This window comes from Mastomys coucha, chromosome X, assembly GCF_008632895.1.
Source record: "Mastomys coucha isolate ucsf_1 chromosome X, UCSF_Mcou_1, whole genome shotgun sequence".
NCBI classification, from domain to species: domain Eukaryota; kingdom Metazoa; phylum Chordata; class Mammalia; order Rodentia; family Muridae; genus Mastomys; species Mastomys coucha.
Window position 1 is genome coordinate 57,070,206 of NC_045030.1, and position 9,698 is coordinate 57,079,903.

Sequence of the window (9,698 nt, forward strand, 5' to 3'; positions counted from 1 at the left end):
GGGGCTGCTGAGACAATGGCTTTTCCAAAACACTCTGTTCTTAACCCACAATCTACACTATAGTGTATCTTTCTCAAGGACAGGAAACTATGTCTTTGAAATATCATCACCAGGAAAAAGAGGCCATCTGTTTTCCACTGCCTGTGGGGACTGAGCAGTGCGAAGAGCTGACATGGATCCTGACCCACATTAACCGCACCTAGCTCTTTGCCTCTTTCCACGTTTCTGCTTCTACTGGGTCCTTGCTCAGCCACTCCTTCCCTCTCCACTCTTTGCTTTGTTTTTATTTCTGCTGTGCTGCGGATGGAACTCAGGGTCATCACGTGCTGGAAAAAACCTCTCCAACACTGAGCCATGCTACTTGATACAGTGGAAGGGTTTGGATTGGCGAGGGTAGAAATGCTGAGCTGAAATTCAATTAATGGATGGGTCAAAAGACAAAAACAAAAACAAAACAACAATAACAACAGCAACAGCAACAAAAACCCTCCAGTCAAGCATAGATACTTAGGTTTGTGAAAACCAAGGCTTCCTAGGAAGGTGTCCACATGATAACTAAGCTTCAAATACTACCTCTTATAGGAAACAGAGGACAATAATGACCAATCTATGTTTGGATAAACAAAATGGATCCATTCTATGAGCCAAATTGGCTAACCCTAAATATTCAGGGGGCTCCATGAGTTATCAAGAAAATAGTTGAAAATAGTTGATGTCCAGGAGACCCCCAAGTAAACTGTAAAAATCTGATGTGTGACTAGTTATTTGTCATAATGCCACTTTTGCATGGATTTTCTCTAAATATGTCCTTGATATCAGAGATAAGGGCCTTTTCCTAGGCCTTTACCTTTGCTTAGTGCCTTCACTGGCCCCGCCTTCAGTAGCCTGGACCTCTACGTGTCTGCCTCCTTGTGGTCTCTGTGTGCGCCTGCACCAGCCTGTGTGTGCCCGGGAGCCTGCCTGTGTGTGCTTTGCATGTTCCAGCCTGTGTGTGCTGGTGTGTACCTGGGGGCCTGCCTGTGTGTGCTGGTGTGTACCTGGGAGCCTGCTGGTGTCTGCTTCTCTAGTGCCTTGCCCAAAAGGAATTATTTAATTGGATTTGTGTGTGTCCTTGAAGACAGAGCAGAGGCTTGGTGGCAGGAATAGTCAGAAGCTCACATCTGTGTCTGTAAGCAGCAAGCAGAGAGGGCACACTAGGAATCACACTAATCTTTGGAAACCTCAAAGCCTGTCCCCATTGACATAACGCACTCATGAAGGCCACACCTTCTAATCCTCTCTAAAGCTACCAACTAGTGACTAAGCATTCAAATGCCTGACACTAATAGAGGACACCTCATTCAAATCACCAGACTATATAATATCTGCCTGACTTTCTTTCTTTCCTGGCATTGGAGTATGGACCTTACATCTCTCTATCAGACACCCGAAACAAACATATTTTTTTTCTACAAAATTGGACTCAGTGTATTTTATGAAAAATATCCCATAGTAAATGACCTGTTGCAAATAGAGACACCGAGTGTTATGATCACACATAACACTGAAATTGATTCTCACTTAGTAAAGATTGATTTTCAGTCATAGACTGGGGAAAGAAAGAGTGGGGGAGTGATAGAGAGATAGGGGAGAGATTCTGTATGTGCGTGAGTGTGTGTCTCTGTGTGTGAGTGTGTGTGTGAGTGTATGTGTGAGTGTGTGTGTGTCTCTGTGTATGTGAGAGTGTGTGTGTGTGTGCATGAGTGTGTATGTGTGTGTGTGAGTGTGTGTGTACTTTTCTGGAGATGGAGACCAGGATCGTGTGCATTCTTGCAATGCACTCCATCACTGAGCTGTTAAGATGCAGGCTGTTGTTTCTCATTGTTGTTATTGGGGATTTTTATTTTCTTATGTTTTTAAGACAGGAGTTTTCTATACAGTCCAACCTGAACTTCGAATTTCTAAATTGCTCAGACTGGCCTTAAATATAGGTTCCTCCTGTGTTAGTCTCCCAAGTGCGTTTACTAGCACACCTGGTGAGAGTCATGAGTATTTCTCACCCATGAACTTCTTTCTTTATAGAAGTGGACAGATACAGGAATGGTCTCAACAAAAGCTATGATCAAACAGATGACTCTTAGCACATTAGGACATCCATGTTTTGAGACCTTTAGAGGCATTTATGTAACTATCTACATAGTCTCAGAAATTTCACTAAAATATCTTGACTCTCTTGGCACTTCCATGCGACAAAACTGTAGACCTCATCTCTTTGTAAGAGCATTAACTTCATCCAGAAAATGTCTGTGAGCTCTAAAAGATAGAGACATGTTAAAGCTTGAGAGCTTACTGGTAATGCCATAGGATACAGACAAGATAGAAAAGGTGGTCTTTAAGTAACCTATATTCTTGCCCATAGGCAGTAGCAAGGATGTGATTTGCTAATGTAATGCTTGGGATGGTGAGTTGGTATCCTAGTTAACATTAACTGCCAACTTGGCACTGCCTAGAGCCATCTAGATTGGAATCTCAGTTGAGGAATGGCCTCCATAAGATTGTCCTGTGGGAATGTCTTTGAGGATTATTTTGATGAGTAATTGATGCTGGAGGTCCTAGCCTATGCGTGTGTAGGATGCCTGGGCTATATAAGGATGTTTGTGAGTGAGCCAGCAAGGAGCATTCCTTCATTGTTCCCATCTTCAGGATCTTGCCTTGAATTCCTGTCCTGCCTTCTCTTTCTCTAGCTCTCACTCCCACTCAATTAGCTCTTAAAAAATAGATTCCAGGTCCAAATGCCTAGGTGATGGTACTGCCTGCCTACAATAGCCTGGGCCTTCCTACATTAAATCGCAATCAAGACAATGTCTCGCCGACATAGCTACAGGCCAGTATCATCTAGGCAGTCCGTCACCTGAGGTTGCCTTTTCCCATGTGGCTCTAGTTTGTGTCAAGTTAGCAATAAAACCTAACCAGTATAGCCTCCAAGTAGCTTTCCTAGTAGAAAAATATACTGCAACAGCAACTGTCCCCCTGAAAAAGGGACAGTTACCAAGTTCTGCTAGGTGTCACATGACATCCTACATGTCCTGAAGATTAACCCTTACCAGAGACTAGAAGTTGGGCAGTGGTGTGATTCTCTTTGTGCTAATGAGAAGGAAGCACTGAACCAATTCAGATGATGCCACATGAAAAACGGTTGTTACTGGATTCAAGTTCAGCTGCTGGACATACAATATACCAACCACATCAAGGTGCTGTGGGAAGGAGGACAACTTTATTTGAAAAACCAACTGAACTAGAAAATAGAGACCTCTTTTTCTTTTTTTTTAAGATTTATTTATTTATTTTATGTATATGAGTACACTGTATCTGTACAGATAGTCATGAGCCTTCATGTGGTTGTTGGGAATTGAATTTAGAACCTCTGCTCACTCTGGTCAACCCTACTCAGGCACAAAGATTCATTTAATATTATTATATAAGTACACTGTAGCTGTCTTCCGACATACCAGAAGAAGGCGTCAGATCTCATTACAGATGGTTGTGAGCCACCATGTGGTTGCTGGGATTTGAACTCAAGACCTTCGGAAGAACAGTCAGTGCTCTTACCCGCTGAGCCATCTCACCAGCCTGAGACCTCTTTTTCAAAGTCTGCCATGTACCTTCAAGACAGTGAAGAATTTTTTTTAAAGTAATTGTTTTGATTTTTAAGTATATTTGAATTTTGCCTGGTACACATGGAGGTTAGCAGAGGGTATTGTAACCCCTGAAACTGGAGTTACATGTGGTTGTGAGCCACTGTATGGGGCAAGTAATCAAACCCAGGTCTTCCGAATGACCAACAAATGCTCATAACCAGTGAGCCACCTCTTTAGACCCCAAAGGCTTTTGGAAAATGGGAGGTTTAAAGAAATGGGATCAACTGGGTGAAAGTTTTAAACTGCAAGTCATGGCCACTCTGAGGGCATGTAAGCAGCTATGTATGTTAGATGTCAGCTAGACTTTCAAACATTTCTGTAACTCAAAGAACATTCTTGTAAGTATAGATGGCCATCTTTTTAGTCTCCTCCTGTTGCTGGGGTAAAATACACTGACAAAAAGCAACTTGGGGAAGAAAGGGCTTCTTTGGCTTACAAGTACAGGTTGCAGCGTTTTGATAAGCAGCAGTTCTTTGTGGTTTCTGCTTGAAACCACAAAGTCCTCTCCCGACGCCCTGCCTTGGCTTTCTTTGATGGACTCCGAGCTGCATGATGAAATAAATTCTTGCCTCCCAAAGTTGTGTTGACGATGATGTGTATCACACTGACTAACACTGACCTAACTAGGACAGAAAGCTACTGCAAGAGTAGCCACTAGAGGAGGGTGTGGTGTCACTAGCTCACAAGCAGCCTCTGATGACTGAGGAGTGAGGATTGGCTGTCTTTACAGAGCAGGGCTCCAGCATGGGTCCCTCAGATCGATGACTGTTAAGAGAGATTGTTGAGGGTTATTCAGGTACATCGTAGATGTTGTCTCCCCTATTTCTTCTGGGGGGTCTCTCTGAATTTCAAAACACAAGATTAATGTTATTTTACCGGGAGTAGGGCTAGAGGCCTGAACCTCTTGAGAAGGGAGTCCCAGCCTTTGGGCCACAGGAATACTCAAGCTGAGCTGTGCAATAGCAGGCAGTGCTATTCACTAGTGCCCACGGAGCAGGGTGAATGTAGCTAGAAAATGGAGCTTCAAGGAGTCAGTGGTGAACCAGCCGCTAACTGCATAGACCCAGGGAGTCTGTCTGTGGGCTGGATACTTTGTAACACTTTTGCCAGAGAGGTTCAGAGTTCCACCTGTATGTTTATCTTTCTGAGAAGGGTCTGTACTTTTTGTCAGATTCTGAAAGCTGAAGGACAATGACAATGCCCTCTAGTCACCACTGAAAGGATGGGTTGGCCCTCAGAATTCCCAGACACCCAACTCTTAGCACACATGAGATTTATCACCCCAGAAGTGCAAGCATGGGGTGGAACCCTGCGAAGACAGCAGCAGTAGCCTGCATGTAAAAGCAAGAAAAGCAAGAGAGGCAAGAGAAGTGAGAGCAAGGGAGGTTGTTTGTGCAGGGGTAGGATTTTAAAGGGAAAATGGAAAGTCTGTGCTAGGGTGAGTTGGTAAATCCTGATTGGATATATTAGCTAAATAATGAATTTTGATTATTGGACCTTGATGTTTTGTCTCAGGAATGAGTCAGTGGCCAAATAAGGGCATGGACCTTGGGGACTAGCTTTAGAAATGTAACAGTTTTTAGCAAGGGAGAAGGAGAGGGAGTGGGCACAGTGGCTGCACCCAGCAAATCTGCCACACAGGGCCCCTCTCTGTGGCGCCAGGATCCTCAGCCTCGGGAGTATGACATGGCCTGTGAAGCCTCCCGCCAGCGCTTCAGGCAGTTCCAGTATGATGAAGCCGACGGGCCTCAAGAGACCTTCCGCAAACTCTTGGAACTTTGTTCCCAGTGGCTGATGCCACAGACGCGGTCTGTGGAGCAGATCCTGGCGCTGCTCGTGTTGGAGCAGTTCCTGCATATTCTGCCCACAGACACAGAGACCCAGACGTTCAGCCCGGAGATTAGACAAAGACTTCTCACCCTGATAGAAGACCTAAGGAGAGACCACAAGAGGCCAGGGAACAAGGTGAAAGAGTGTTGGGGTTGATTGTTCTTAGGCCAAAAGAGGAGCCAGGCAGCTGGGTCACAATGAGCCATTCTGTCTGTGTCATTCCACAGCCCCCGGCCTTCCCCAGAGCCCTTTTCAACATTCTCTCCTGCTGGAGTCAGCACAGAGGTCACAGATTCTTCACCGTCCCTGGTCCCATGCCCTCTCCCCAACACACAAATGGCAGTGCCTCATTTATTATCGGCAAATGAAATTCTCAGCCAGCGTATTTTTTCTCTACACACCAACAAAACATCACTGCACTGCCCTATGGCTTGTAAGACAATTCTGTCTGTGGAAGTCTTTGTCTTAGTAGCTCATGATAGTTTTAACCTTGTCAATTCCTGGTTATCTGGGTATACAGGTACGTTCCTGTAGTTCTGACACCCTGAAGGGTAAGGCAGAAGAATCACTTGAGACTGGGAGTTTGAGATGAACCGGGACCACGTAAGACTGGGCAAAGTTGCTCTACGTAAGAAGGGAAACTGAACAGCAGACTACAACTGTGGCCCTTGAAACAGAAAGCAATCAGTGTCACTTTACAGAAGAATCTTGCCACTTTTGAGTCAACTGGAATCTAGGAGGGATATAAGGGGACAGGAGATAGTGTATTATGTTCTGATAGTTGATTGAGCATGTGCATGGGTGGGGTGGGCTGCATCAACAGAAATCATGCTGTCACCGGACGTCTGTGCCTCTGCTTAGAATCACTCACTGTTAATATGGTGACCACAATTCAGGTTTGTTCTGATGAAGGAACCACTAGCCACAGGTAGATCATGAGGCCCTCAGATGGAGCCCATGGCATGGAGAAACTTAATTTGGATCTGATGTAATTTTCAGTAATCTTAACTACATTTTACTTTAAAGAAGACCCATTAGATGTTAAGTAGGATGCCGTTGGCTACCATACAATACAGCACAGCTAGAGGTATTGAGGAGTGGGATCTATTTCTTAACGTTTGATTACGACAGCTAGAAGATCCAGGGAACCATAGCAGAGAGAGGAGAGTCACATTGTCTATTCACGATCATATCTACCCACAGTGAGAATATCTACTCAAAGTGAGACATGATGATATCATGAGCCTAGGCTTTCTCTTCTTATAGAGGATCAAAAGAGGGGGAGAAGATAGCAACCCATTCACTTCATGAATGTGAAATGCTTTTTCATAAGTTCTCCTTTCCTTCTTATTTACCTTAGGACAATTGGTAAAAGGTACAAGGAATATGCAGCCTGGACCACACAAATAGAAGCAACTTCCACATCCTTCGTTACCCACCCCATTCTTGTTATTGTGAAAAATGCAAAGCCCAGTTCTTTTGGTCACTCATCTCGCCAAACTTTCATTCATTCATTTATTCCTCCCCGAGATTGGAAGAGATACTAGCAGTAACCCCTCTTCACAAAGTCTCAGAAATCGTCTCTGTGTTCTTCCAAGTTGAGGTGAACTGCATAATGAAAGATAGCTGAATAGGTCGCTCATTCCTTATTATAAAAGATAATAGTCATAGAATATAAAGGGCCCATTTTCTGCAGGAGAACCAAAGTAAGTGAGAGCCTGAAGTCAAATATTCAGACGTATCTTTCACTGCTTTATTTTCTCTGTCAGTAGCCTGGCCTAGGCTATGCTTTCAGTAGCTTCCTTGTGGGACTCCCTGGCTCTGTACCAGAATATCTTTAAATTCTATGGGCTGAGGAACTCCTTGGGCACAGAATAAGACCTAGCAGCCTGGGTTCCCCTGGACAATATCTGACAAGGACAGATGTGATGGCATATGTATTCAAGGTTGGCCTGAAATCTCACAGAAAGAGAGAGACATGTATGCGTTCACCTACATAATTGGTATGTGCAGGCAGTACAGTATGTGGTGTTTTAATGACCAGAAAGCCGTCGTTTGTTAGGAGGGTGAAGTAGACTACAGTCTTCCCTGAGATACATAGTTATTAAACAACACTACTGCACACTGTGCGAACAATGCCAAGCTATGCAAAGGAAATGTAATGGTAGTAACCTGGAAATCATACACAGAAGTATTTGGTGAATTGAAGGAACAGATGATGCTGAGAACAATGTGACCCTGACTTGCCTCCTTTATCTTGGCATGTAAGGGCAGGTACCCGGGTGTCAGGAACATTCTCAACACTCAAGGGGCAGGAATTAAGGGCGTGCGACTTATTTCTACTTTGATACCAAGATGTCTATAGAGCCTTGGAGCTCACTCTTCTGCTTCGCAGTTACACTGAGCAAGAGACATGTGATGATCCATCTCATATGCAGAGACCCAACTTGCTAAAAAGGCCCCAAAGAAATCCTTCTCATACGGAGGTATCAAGTCACCTCCCACATTTCTAATTTTGAAGGGGAAAATTTCTGGGCTGACAAGGTGGCTCATCAAGTTAAAGGTACTTGCTGCCAAGCCAGATAACATGAGTTCAATCCCCAGGACCCACATAGTAGAAGGAGACAACTGTTTCCTTTCAGATTATCCTCAGACTTCAACATGTATTCACAAATGCATGTGCACACATAAACAAATAAATAAAAGGACCAAGCAAATAAATAAATCAAATAATATAATGTAGAAAGTAAGAAAAACACAATTTCAATGTAATTGCAACTATCTAAAATCCCTTAGCAACGTCTGGATGTTAGTGAATAAGATTTTTTTTTTTAATATCCCCCAAGTACAACCACAGAGGATTGTCTTCATGCTGCCACACACAGATACAAACATAGACATAGTACAATATTCATATTTAGCCCAAGCACATCCCACTTGAGGTCCATTTATGTTTTCTTATGCCATAGTTTTGTGGAAATTTGAGCTATGTTTAGGACCTTGGGTTTTTGTGGGGTAGAAGGAGTCCTTTACAGGCTCGTTTAAAGACACTTGATCCCCTTGCCCTTGCCATCCAAGAACTGCAGTGATACACACTTCAAGAGGAAGGTTGCAGTTTCAGAGGCTCATAGGCTACCACTAGAGGAGGACATAAGCCTAGAGACCAGGCAGGAGTCTGGGGAAGAAAGGCTGAATGTCATCAAGTGGTGAGAGGTTCAGGGAGAGCATGGAAGTCTGAGAACAGTAGGTTTAGGGTGATGGTGGCAGGCTACAAGAAGAAATGAGGCTCATGGGGGAGGGTAGAAGACCTGGAGGAGGTTCCAAGAAGGCAGGAGGTTAGGAATGAGGCTAACAGGCTGGGCTTGTGGGCAAGTTGGAAGCTGGGGAGGAGTAAGAATCTGAGGAGAATGCCACACTAAAGGGTATGAGGCTCAGAGAAGCCTGAAGGTTACTGAGATTGCAGGTTCAAGGAGCAGATTGGAGGCTAGAGAAAGATAAAAGTCATGGGAATGGGAAGCTAAGGAAGAGGCATGTGGGAGACAGCTGAGATAAGAAGCAGGAGAGGAATGCAAGAGACTAGGAGAAAACAGGAGAATCAGGAAGTCTGGCAGGAGAAGACAGGCTGTGTGAACGATGAGCAAGAGAGTAACAGGGCTAGGAGACAGCATAAGGATTGTGAGAAGATAAGAGGACAAAGGTCTACTGAGGAGGCTATAGGAAGACAAAAGACTGAGGACGAAGGTCAGACCCCAGGAGACACTTGGAGAATGGGTGAGAGCAGGAGGGGTCTTGGAGACACCAGAAACACAGAGGATTGTGGAAGGAAGTACCTCTCTAACACGACTGTTGCCTAACTGGGAAACTCAAAAGGAAGCGAGGTTCTCCCATCTTTCCTGGTAGTGTGATTCCTTGATAGGGTTGGGGGAGGGCTATGGTGGTATCTTGGAGAGTCAGCTCATCACCAGCACACAGACAGGGAGCCCCACTCACCCATAAAAACGGAGTCTCTTTTTATGCACAGGACTCATGAGATGTCACGTGAATTCTGAATGGGAGAAGATTGGGACAGTGAGTTCTCAGGAAGGCCCAAGATAGTAAATATTTGTCCAGGCCTGAAAAGGAGTGCCTCCAGCACTGTTGGGGATGGGGGCAGGGGACTGGACTCAGCCACTTATTCCCCTAACCCGTCTG